Below are 13,356 nucleotides of genomic sequence, written 5' to 3'. Positions count from 1 at the left end.
TTCTGAGGAAAGTTTTAGGAATGAAGAAAAGTAAGGACAATGAAATATTAGAGTAAGTTCTTCAATGTGAGAATACTTTATAAAATTATCTTCATCCTAAACTATACCAAATACTACATGAGAGCTGTGACATTGAAATCCACGTGATAAAGAAGAGGTATCTCTTTTGCAAAAAAAAAAAAAAAAATTAGATTATTGAGTCTCCCATGATGCCCTTCTTCATAATATGTATTTTTTGATATTGCTGTTTTTGCCTGATCTCTTTCATTACTTTAATTTTCCAGCTACTTCATTAATCCTACATAAACATGGATTTAGAATTGCTATAGATTAAAAAATAATTAGAATCTTCTACTAAAATCTTAGTGAATAAAATCCATCATGTTATTATGCTCATTTGTGCTACTTTATCAATGTATTTTGACTTTTCGTATTACTCTAGTTCTTTGTACTATATATTTGAAACAAACATATTTCCAATTTTCAGTTTTTTGTTTACAAGTTGTCTTTTTATTCCCCTTTGCTCACTCTTAAATTTTGATAGCCAATATTGGAAAGGTTTCACCCAGGAATAATTGCCTTGGCTAGTGTATAATCATTTTGTGTCAATAAAATGTATATATTCTGTAGCAGCTCTAATTTTAATCATTTTAATCATTTAATATATGTAAACATCTAAGAATAAAAGTTAAAATAAAAATATCACTTTCAACCTTATTTTAATTTGTGAAGTATAGTAGGAATAAATGGTGATTCCTTCCCTTTATATTTATTTTTATATTACGTAAAACTCATCATTAGAAACATTTAGTGTTCACTCAGTTTTTGGTTGGGACATAATCCTTATTTTAAGGCAGTGCATCCAAACCCAAAGCTTCAAAAAATGATCACTGCAAATTAGCTTCACGTCGAAAGCATCAACAGAACATCAGGGTTTCAAGGTAAATGCCAAAAAGGCTGAATGAGGGACAGCAGAACAGAAAGTGGGCTAAAGAAATGTCTCAAGAGCTTACAGTCCCCTTTAGCGGCACTGAGATGTAGTCATAGGCAAACAATTAAACACCAATTCTGTTCCCAGAGAAGCAAGATGTTATCCATAAGGCCATGGAGCTACAGATAATGGGATCCCCCCAGGAATGGCTGAGGCAAAACACCACAGACCTGTAATAGCACTTTCAGATACACACATCCTTTCAGAAAATAACACCATTAGCCTTAGCATCTTCAGCTAACAGGCTCCAAAAACATGTAAAAGTGAGAGTTTTTGAAGCAAAGACTAAAATCTTACCTACTATCTAATGATTTATATTTAGTCATCCAGGAATCATATTTACTAATTATTCTTATTATTGCCTACACTCCAAAATCTTGGATTATGTCTGTAATGTATTAAAAGTAAATCATATTTATAGAGTTTAAAATGTTTGTACACAATCCATTAAAATGTATATATATGAGGCCATAATTTTACTTTATATACTGTGTATTCTCTAGCTATATATAATATTTTGTAATGGAAATACAGGCAAAAGAGTAACCTTTAAGAAATGAATTGATCAACAAAATATCATAACATTAACAGAGCACAATGCAAATCCTGGATTAATATGGCCCACATAAGGAATAGTAGAAATGAACTCTAGAGGGAGAGAGACTGTCACATGGAGCCTAAAATCCCATCAAACTCCTCTGGGACAACAGAGATAAACTGTTAATGCAGTAGAATTCTATTTATCATTCAAAATAACCTCAATAAACTTTTACTTAGCTTCCCCTCTTATATTACAACTATTACAGAGATGATTATTCAAAATTCCGTTTTCAGGATGTATTTTTTCTTATTAGTGCAAAAGTTGAATTTTATTGTCTGACTTCATGTATTTATATTTATATTTGTATTTTTAAATTTTATGTTTTTTTGATTTTAGAGAGAGAGGAAGGGGGAGAGAGACAGAGAGAGAAACATCAATGTGAGAGAGAAACATTGATCAATTGCACCCAAACTAGGGTTCGAACCTGAAACCGAGGAATATGCCCTGGCCTGCAATGGAACCTGCAGTCTTTTGGTGTACAGGACTGTGCTCCAACCAACTGAGCAACCCAGCTGGGCTGATTCCACGAATTTCGAAACATTTGATCATACATTTCACAAAACTCATGTAGAAATTTTAATTATATTACAATGACATGTTGAGTACTATAAAATCTTTCTGACATAGATAAAATAAAATCCAAATACAATGTTAAAATATTCATTTTTCTATATTAAATTATATAAAGGATTGTAATCCCTACAGTTTTAATGAATATAATTCTACAGTCACTTATACATACTTCTAAAAATAGCGTCTCCCAAGGGCAACATCAAAAGTTTTTAATCCTCAGCTTAACCAAACCCACTATGTGTCCCCGGCGATGATTAAGTCATGCTTCGTGTTTATTGACTGTCCGGACTTGGCTGCCAGGGCGATCATACTCTTGCGTTTACTCCTATTTAACTAGTTACTCCTTCCCTGTTTCCTTCACTTGTTCTTTATATATATTTTTTCCCTCTTAGTTTTAAGACTTATGAATAGGATTTGATGGAGTTTTGTGTCTTTATTAATAATTATCAAAGAGAGCACTAAAACTGTGTCGTTTCCTCTTTGCATGTAGAAGGGGATGGACTCCATAGGAAATACTGATGCAGCGTCTTTCTATGAAAGGAAATTTTTATACAGAATAGAAAAGGTAAACTCTTACAGACCAGGATTAGAGCCTGAAAAATAAATAGCTCCTCTTAACAATACAGTGACAACTATTACTCATCCTTTGAAACGTACCTGTGATAGCTAGAGACTGGGAGATACTGATTTAAATTGAGCGATTCTGATTCTCAATTCATAGAGCTTAAATATTATAGGAATGTACAGTGTGAGTAGGGAGTGGTGTCCTGAAAGGGTTCCTATCATAAGAAATGAATAGGGGGACCATTAAACAACATGCAGAACGGTAAGGAGATTTGGCAGTGTCTCTGGTGCCAACTGAATGTTACAGTAGCTTGATTAATGTGTAAAAAAATAGAAACCATGGCAAATAATATTAGTGGATGCCTACTATTTACCAGTCCTTTTCAGTGTTTTTTTGTGTATCGCCCATTTAATCCTTATATCAACTCTAAGAAGTAGATATTAACATGCTCTTCATTTATAGATAAGGAAACTGAGGTAGTGAAAGATTAAATAATCAGTAAGATATTTACTAGTAAGTGAATTAGTCAAACAGATAGTAAGTGGCTTAGTAAGGCCTTTAATCTAGGCTGACTGACTTTTGTTAGTACTATTAGGAAATTTTAAACACCATTTAAAATATTAAATAAAGAATATCCCTAAGAGAATATGCACCTTTAGTCAATTCAGTTCCTGGTTACTGGCAGTATTATTCAGTTTAAAGAACATATATGACCAAATGTTTCACTTTAAAATTCTGGTTTCCATGTAGCACAAGGTTCTTGTTGTTCAAACCATAAAAAGAGTAATGTTATTTTCCCCCCCAGATCCTTTATAGCCAATATGAATCTGAGCACCAGAAGCATAATATCTGGACTATTTCTCTCTAAATTTGTCTCAGACCTCATCAAGATTTTTAGTAACTTTTTTATCATATGTCCCCTGTGGGTGACTTTCTCATTTAGAATTTTCTCTTTTTTGAAAAGAAATCAGATTTAATCTTATGTAAATCTAGTATATCAGACATGTATTTTATTTTTTACTTATTTTTCTTTTTAAAATATGCCTTTATTGATTTTAGAGAGAGGAAAGGAGAGGGAGAGAGAGAGGTAGAAACATCAATGATGAGTCATTGATTGGCTGCCTCCTGCATGCTCCCTACAGGGGATCAAGCCTGCAACCCAGGCATGTGCCCCGAGCAGGAATCAAACCCTGATCTCCTGGATCCTAGGTCGATGCTCAACTGCTGAGCTATGCCAACCAGGCAGACATGTTTTTTAATTATGTCTGTAAGTTTCCTCTCTTAGTATTTAAAATATGATTGAAGTTCAACAAGCTCCCAAAGAGAAACCAAATGAGCACTGCAAGGAATGTATCTAAATTATTTCTTGGAGGACACAAAAGAAAAGCCACACTGGACTAGCAAATGACAGCATTCCTGTCACCTTCAAACCACTGGGCTGCAGCTCATCCCCCGCCAGGGAGCTTTAAAGGTGAAGAGGACAGCATTTGTCACACAATAATCGTAAGCCGGGTAAAGCAGAACTCACCAGGATATCCATCTGTGTGTGTCTGTGTGTAATACACCCATCTCTCCATACACTTCTTAGGAGCAGAAAGCAAACATCCCCCTCTCCATTTTTCGGATCTGAAAAGTCTGAGAGGAAAGATGTTTTGCAGTTATTCTAGCTGCATTCCTGGTATGAGATCACTTGAGAAAATTATAAGGAGGAACATGTATATACCATAAAATCAAAGCACAAGTTAGCAAGCACAAAAAGAGAGTTTAGAATCAGGCCATGAGATTATTGAAATGCATGAAGTGGGGCGGGGCTAAACTGAACAAGATGACATTTCAGAAGGATTAAAAGGGAAACTCCTGTATATACTGAAATGCAAAGCTCCCAGCGTAGAAATAAATGTAGGGAGAAAATTCACAAAGAAGCAGAACATTAAAAAAAGAAAATGTCAAGGATTCAGTCTGTAGTAAGCTTTACATGACAACAATTTAATGGTTGCCAAAATGAGTGTGAGAGGTGGCATTATTTAGAAATAAGCATGTTGAAAAGTAAACTCTTCTCTCAAAGCTCCTGTTTTTTCCTGTATTTTCACCTCGACTAATGAAATAAGTACAGTTGGCCCTAGAACAACGTACATTTGAACTGTGTGGGTCTGCTTATAAGTAATTTTTTTTCAATAAATACATATAGTACTATAAATACATTTTCTCTTCCTTATGCTTTTCTTTTCTCTAAGTTTATACTGTATTGTAAGAATACAGTATAATGTATATGTGTGTGTTTGTGTATATTTATGTGTGTGTGTGTATATATATATGTATACACTGATCAGTACTCTGTGAAATCCTTAAGAAGGACTCTGCAGATCTCTGGGCTTCTCGCTCCTAGCAGTCCTCTCTTCTCTGGTACACTCTTTTATGAGATCAAGCTACCTTGATTGACCTGGGCCCTCAGCTCCGTCTTCTCAATGCAAGGAGACTATTAGTTTCCCTTTCAGTTTCTGCTCCCTGCACTGATCCCTGGGAGTTCTCTTAGGGGAGCATGCTTGAGCAATTGTAAGGTTCACTGTGTTTTTGCCCCGTCTTTCAGGAATCACTATTCTTCATTTATGTCTAGTGTTTTGAAATACATTGATTCATGTATTTTCTTTGAGACTGTTTCGAGTTTCACACACAAGGACAATTCCATTCTCTGTACTACATCTTGGCTTTCGCTGCTATGTCATCACAAAAGACCACCCGCTGAGTGTTGGGGAAACTCCTCAGCACTGGGCCTGATTACTTCAGCCTGTCCTATCTTTCTGGCTGAGAGAAGGATTCTTGGTTTGCAATAGGTTCCACAGTCAAGAATTACAAAATAACTTATTTTTTCTTAGATCTCAAGAAGTTATTTCCTAATGCTAAAAAAGGACTCTACCTCCTTGATGGTAATGACAATATTAGAGCAAATCAGGGACTCTGTGTTGTTTTTTCTGTATAGGTATTTTATGGTGCTTATCTGTTTAATGTACATGCTACGCTCAAAATCAAAATCTTATCTAGTATTATTATGTTTCATTATGAGGGAAGATTTCATATTTATTTTTCGCCATATAATCATAAGGGAGTTTCTCTAAATTACTTTAAAAGAAAATTTCCCTCTACCCTCCATAGTCATACTTTTTATTCATGGCTATTTAATGCAGTTTAAAGATGCCTCTATAAATTTATTTATAGACTAAGCTGTTTTATGTGACTACCTTATAAAAGAGGTTGGAGAATCTGTACTGAACAGTGATCTCTGAAGATGGAAAGCTTATTCTGTTTTTTCTCTTTTACACAAACAAAACTGAAGAGCCAAACTCATGAAAAATAACTATTACTTTCAGTTATAAAAAGCACACTAAAATAAAACATATTTTCCAAATACATATATTTTTATTAATTCCATATTGTAAGAGGATGTACGTAATCTTACAAGGTAACTATTTTTTTGTAACAATTTTTAACCACCTTTAAGATTAGGAGGCAATTTATTTAATTTTTCAGTGAAACCAGAAAACATTTATAAAGGTAAGCAATAAAATAGCATATGGTTCACCAGAAATGCAAAAATAATCACAGAGAAGCCCAACAGAAGAGGTTCCCCACTTTGCATCACCACAAGCACACTTATCACTCTCCCTGTAGCTGATAATTCTATACAAATGTAGACCCTTAAAGGGAAGGAAAAATAAACTGAGAAGAGAGGATACACCTTTCTTCATCCCATTTGAGACATTTCCAATATCACTAAAAATCACCTTTCTAGAATACATTATACAACCTTGTTAAATACACTGCTAGACTCTAAGAGAAGAAGCAGATACATGTTAACAACTATGTAAAAAAAACTTTGCACAGCCCGACCGGTGTGGCTCAGTGGTTGAGCACTGATCTAGGAACCAAGAGGTCACAGTTGGATTCCCAGTCAGGGCACATGCCAGATGCCAGCTTGGTTCCCAGTAGGGGGCGTGCAGGAGGCAGCAAATCAATGATGTTTCTCTCTCATGGGTGTTTCTATCTCTTATCTCTCTCCTATCCTCTCTCTCTAAAAATTAATAAAAACATATTTAAGAAAGGAAGGAAGGAAAGAGGAAGGAAGGAAGGAAGGAAGGAAGGAAGGAAGGAAGGGAGGGAGGGAGGGAGGGAGGGAGGGAGGGAGGGAGGGAGGGAGGGAGGGAGGGAGGGAGGGAGGGAGGAGGAAAGAGGAAGGAGGGAAGGAAAAAAGGGAGGAAAGAAACTTGCACAGAGTTCATTGTTTTGCAAAGAACATTAACCCTCTTCAGCTCAGCAATAAATCCCTGAAAGAGCTTCACTCCCATCACACTTGGCAAATAAAGTAAAAACATCCAAAGGGAATGATGGGTTAAAATAAATGCTCACAAAATTGTCTTCTGTAAAATTCTCTTCTGAAATTTCTGTAAAATTTATGAGAAAGATATTTTTCTTGCTAAAATGAAAGAGGAATTCCTTATGTTTTTATTCTTGAGGTTAAGCCAAATTCTTGAAGTTAGGAAATTTTATTTTACTTATACCTGAAGGAAAACTAACAAAGATTAATGACTTGTCATGCTTGACTTGTAGCTGATTTGTTGAAACACATTGAAAAGAACACCACTGTACAGTAGTAAGTAGGTCTTTTAGAACAACACTAACTTAATGCTCTCAAGTTTTTTATGCTTTACAAAGCATGGAAGGTAGAATTAGGAAAAATATACATATATACTGTAAAAGGAACTTAATTCCAGTCTAAGTCAATGCACAGATTTCCTGACAAACTTTATTTCTATGAGCTCAGGATAAGTTTAACATATTCCTCTGATTCTATTCAGGTGTGCAAGGCTGGGCACTTAGCATAAGACATCAATATAAATACCAATTTAGGTTAAAAAATAAGTATTTTCAAAAAAATAATACATAGAAATCATAGTTTTTATACCTACATTTACAAATAAATTCGTTATGTATATTACTGTTCCTGAATTTGATATAAAGAAGCATGGATCTAAAATAAGTATATATTTTGTCAGTAAGAAGCCTGTACAATGAATGAATGCAAGTGCTGTCTCGGATGTTAAAACTTCTGTTTGAGCTTGGATTTTAGAGCATATCTAGTAAAATAATTAAATGATTAGAGCTCACTAATTGAAACTGTACCTAAGTAATTTTTGGAACAGGAGAAATTTTTCTAAGCCTTTTCAAGTTTAAGTGATAGAACAAAAGCTGTAGAATTACTAGAACTGAATAAGAAGGTGACCCAGAATTTGGAAAACAAAGATACTGTCATGAAATTTAGGAGCTGAGTGATATTATCTGTACAGTTATCTTCTTAGACATTACAGAAACTATGCTTTTTAGATCCAAATTATAAATTCATTGTTTTCCCTCTATGTATAGTACAAATTCTTAAGTTTTGATTTATCATACTGTTTAAATTACATGCAGTATTTGATTTATAACAAGAATATATATTATAAATATATATATATATGTTACAACATATAATAAACATAAATATCCATGACCACATTACCATATTTCAATTGAATGTTACCAATAAGATTGATCATAGGTGTATGTTACTTTAAATTCTGTATCTCTGTCCTGTTGCCAATTACATTTAATTTTGGCTCCATGGCATGCACTCAATAATTTATCATGTATAATTTTGGATTTTCTTAAGAATAGTTTATTGATTTTTAGAGAGAGAGGAAGAGAGAGTGGGAGAGAGAAACATTGATGTGAGAGTGCACACCCCTTACTGGGGATCGAGCCACAAGCTGGGCATGTGCACTGACAGGAACCGAACCAGAGCCTTTCCCTGCACAGGACAACGCCCAACCAACCGAGCCACACTAGCCAGGGCTCATTTTGGATTTTATATATAAAGTGTAGTATGCTAAATGTTGCTTTTGGGAGCTCACATTTATTTTTCTAAGATGTATTCACATCAATGAATGTGTCTTTAGTTTGCTCAATATCACATCTATAAAATATTTCTTTACTTCAATATACATATCCCCTCTTGTCAATGGACATTTGGGTTACACTCAGCCTACTTTCATATAAGCAGCATTGCTGTTAGTTAATAATCTCCTGCCTGTCTCCTGCTGTATTCTTGTGTAAAGGAGGAAAAATAATGTCCCCTCCACTCTTCTGAGTTCTGGTTTAGATCTCTGTAATGAAAGACCGATTAATAAGAGAAAAGCAGGCGTTTCTTGACATGTATGCCTCAGGTACCCATGAAAGATACCCAGGGGGAAATGAATAACTCCTGAGGTGGCTTAGAATTCAAGCTTAATAGGGAAAGGGGTCGGGGAATGGAGACAACTTAGTGGAGAGGAAATTATTTTTAGGGAAGCTGAAGGGGCCCTCAGAAGAATAGACAGGAGGTCTGATCGTTTGTGACAAAGTTTGTCTGGGTGTGGTGCCCATTTTTTGTCTCCTCTGCAGTGATAACAGTCAATCTGCCTGGATGATGAAACTCCTGGGGAGCCTATGGCAATAGAGTTCTTTTTGGAGAATTTGTCTTTAAGCAGAGAAGGGGGGGTGGGGGAGAGATTTCAGAGAAAACTTCTGCCTCAACTAGCTCTTTTCAAGTGCCTACGCTCAAAATAATCAATATGCCAAAGGGGCATATTTTGGGGTGGCATGTCTTAAAAATGTTTACAGACACATTCTGAGTGGCATATTCTGCTACCCTTCACTTGCAAGATAATAAAATAATTCAGTAGGCCCCCCTAGTTTCATTTTCCATGTTTTAACTGTGAATATCTATTGTACCTAATTTATAAATTAAGCTTTATCATAGGTATGTATGTATAAGAAAAAGCACTCTAATATATATATTATATATACTCTAATATATATATATTATATATACTCTAATATATATATATATATGGTTTGGTACTATTCATGGTTTCAGGTATCCACTGCAGGTCTTGAAATATATCCCTGTGAAAGAGGGGAACTACATTATCTAGCAGGATTCTGGAGTGTTCAATGCTATTCTATTCCAAAGTGGTTTTGACCAACTAATATTTGAAGCAACAAATTACACAATTTCTTATTGTTCCATAGCTTATCCCAAACTGGGTATTGTTATCGATCTTATTTGTGGCCAAACTAAAGAGTGTAAAATGTTATCCCATTGTGATCTCATTTATCACTTCACTAATTTTAAATGAAGTTAAGAACAGAGTTTTATGTGCTCATTCAACATTTTTCTCCTATTTTAAATAACCAATTCTTTCTTATGCCTGTTTCTGCTTTGTTTTTTCTTTTCTTACTGATCCACAGGAATTCTTTACACATATCGGATACGAAGTGTTTGTTGGAACTAGGTACAACGGATATTTTCTCTAAGTTGATGGCTGTTACAAACTGTGAAGGGCCTGAGACTGCACCCTACTCGTAAGCTAATACGTTAGCTTGCCACAGGGTCATGGGTCTGCATAAGAAAAAAGAGTATTAATCACAGCACAACAGCAAACAGCATGAGTATCAGCATCTTCTCATCAGTTCCCCTCGCCCTCAAGCTCCATGAGAGTGAAGAGATGGGTCAAGGTGGAGAAAGATTCTCTCCTTGACCAGAACCTTCTGAACCCTGTTCTCATCCAGACCCCGAACTTGACCTATAAAGGCTTGAACAAAACACTAACACCGTTTCCAGCAGCCCAGAGCCACATTCCCAGGATACTTCTAGCCCCACTTAAAGTGCCCGCCTGACAAAACTCAAGGCTCCCAAAAGAACTTACGTTTGTCCCAGCCAACACCTGAAGATAAGGCCCCTGTCTCCCAGCCTCGGGGGGGGGGGGGGGAGCCTAATTTCCAGGTAGTTTTCCCAAGGACAAACACTCCCTTCCTACTTCTGTAATTTTTCACTTCACCGATTCTGCTGAGCCCCAGCTCACCCCACTTCTTATTTCCTGTTCTCTCTTTAAAACACAGTCACCTCTGGACTAATTGAAATTGATTGAGTTCAGGTAACACTGAACTCTTTCCTCATGGCAAAGTATATTATAATCAAAATCTGTCCTTTCCACTTTAGCATCTGGTATTATTTATCTTTGACAAGGTACATGCTGCTTGCCAGGTAGATAGGATTCACAGCTGAGGCACCCAGGGCTAAGGCCCAGCATATGTTGACCAAACAGCAAACGCTGTACGGCACTGCAAACACGCCGGTGCCCTTCACAGGCCTGCACCCGCCCCCCACGCAGGGAAGCGGGTCACACAGCAGTCACACCTTGACTTGCCTAGGGACCTACTGATCAGCTATAGAAACCGCTCGGCGTCAGGAGAGCTTTCAGTCTGGCACACGCAGCGAGGATATGCGAGGATGTCCAAGAGCAGGGGCAACCTTTCTCCAGCTGACTGACCTTTTCCCAACCTTTAGAGTATTTTCGCTAAATAAATTTGTTAATTTTACTGGTCAAATTTAAACACTGTTAGACGGTTAATACATTTCGTAAAAATTTCTATTACTAAGTCATAATGATTTCTTACCATACTGTATTATTTATATTTTTATTTTCTGAATATTATCATCTTAGGAAAACTCTATTCTATGTCCCATTTCATGTGTTTCTCTTTATTATATCAAATATTTTTTCTTTATACTTGGATCATTATGGAAATTGATTTAAATGCTGTGATTCATACACATAAAAGATCACAAAACATATTTTCCTCTAAATTACTAAAAACATTGCATCATGCTTAAGGAATTAATTCATCAGCAATTGTTTCCTAGTGTATAGTGAATACTAACAATATAACTTCATTATTTCTCTAAAATAACAAACTATTCCGGCATCATTTTCTTAATGCTACCCAAAGATAATTATGCAACATTCAAGTTCTCACATAAATGTATTTGTTTCTGAGTTTTTTTTGCTGTTCTTTCATTTCGTTTGATTATCCCTGACATTGTCCTCATATTCTCAATTGATCTAACTTTAAAATCAATTTTGATATTTGGTTTAACAATTTCCCTATTTTACCCTAACTACAAATAAATGTTATAAAAAGTTGTCAAGTTTTACCAGAATTTTGTTGGGATTTTAATTTGAATACTAGTGTGTCTAAATATTAATTGGGAAGAAATAAGTGAATGCTATTTTCTGTGTCGTGGTATAACTATTAGTTATTGAGGTCTTATTTAATAAAATAAATATTATATTTTCTATATGCTTCCCATTAGTGTATAAAATATAGTTGATCTTTGTACATTGATCTTCAAGTAGACATTTTCTAAAATTATCTATTATTTTTAATTATGTCTGCATACTCTTGGATTCTCAAATGTTTTTTGAAAGACAAATGTTCATAGGCACTGGGAATGAGTTTATAAATAACACTTGATCCCCACAATTCAGGAAGTAATAATTTAGTGAGAGAGTGAGAAATATAAACACTTAATCACATATGATAAAGTTTACACTAAAAGTTTATACCAATATGCTTCAAGGATGCCAAAGAGTGTTAGTAAATGCTTGCTCAGATGAAGAAATCCTTGATTAGAGATTGACTTAGAACACCATCATTGGTGAGAGCAAGAGTGAATGGATTGGAGAAACCCTGAGAAATAAAAATCAATAATCTTGGAAAGTGATCAAACATAGAAAATAAAAACATTTAGAGGATAATTATTCCCTGATTTTGTTTTGGAAAAATTAATTAGATGATAATGGCACTAACATAAACAGTTGTTAAAGCAGAAACAGATATATCTACATGTTAATTTTTATGCTAAAAGTATTATAGTAAAAAGCTCAGAATATTTTGTAAAATATTTCAGAACATGGTATAAAATATTTTTTCAAAGTTTAGGGTACTTTTATACCTTTTCACTTTAAATTATTTGTATACAACTCTCTTTTTTAAATTTCTAATTCTTCTAATTCATAACTCAGCTACTCTAGTGATTTCAGTAGTAATCTAAGATCATTTATATTTAATTCATAAAACGCTGTATCTTTTTCAAGATTTTAAATTTAATATTAATTTGCTTTGAATTTTTGTATGGCCATGATATCTATTAATCAAATAATAATCATAAGAGTAAAATACACAGGGATGGGTTAGAAATAATAATTTCATAAGTGTTAATGTATTAATGAACATATTTTTATTATGAAGATTCAACTTCTTAGGCTATCTTGATGTGGCAGAAACTCAAAGTATACAAATATAATTAATGCTTTATGTTTGAAAGGAAGGCCAAGTTGGCTTTGTAACAATGCATTCTAGCTTTGGAGAAATGCCACTAAGTCATCTTCATGTGAAAACAATCTTCCATCACTGTTCTACTGAAGTGGGTCTAGAGTGAGAGGCAGATGTAAATCTCATCCTTGAATAGGCATTGCCTTAAAAATACACATAAAAAAGAAAGGATCTGAAATGAATAAATTTCAAATAAATATTGAACCTTGAGGAAATTACTCTTCATTATATTAATAATAAGCAAGTTCTACCAAAATATCAATAACAAGTGGGGTAAGGGTAAGGCATACAGAACATTAGCAACTCAAACATAACAATTGCAGAATACAGACTTTTTGAAAGTTCATAATAGACATAATCACTCAAGTCATTTCAAAG

This window comes from Miniopterus schreibersii (genome assembly GCF_964146895.1).
Source record: "Miniopterus schreibersii genome assembly, chromosome: 4".
NCBI lineage: Eukaryota > Metazoa > Chordata > Mammalia > Chiroptera > Miniopteridae > Miniopterus > Miniopterus schreibersii.
The sequence above is the reverse complement of the archived record's forward strand: the minus strand, read 5'-3'. Positions refer to the sequence as shown.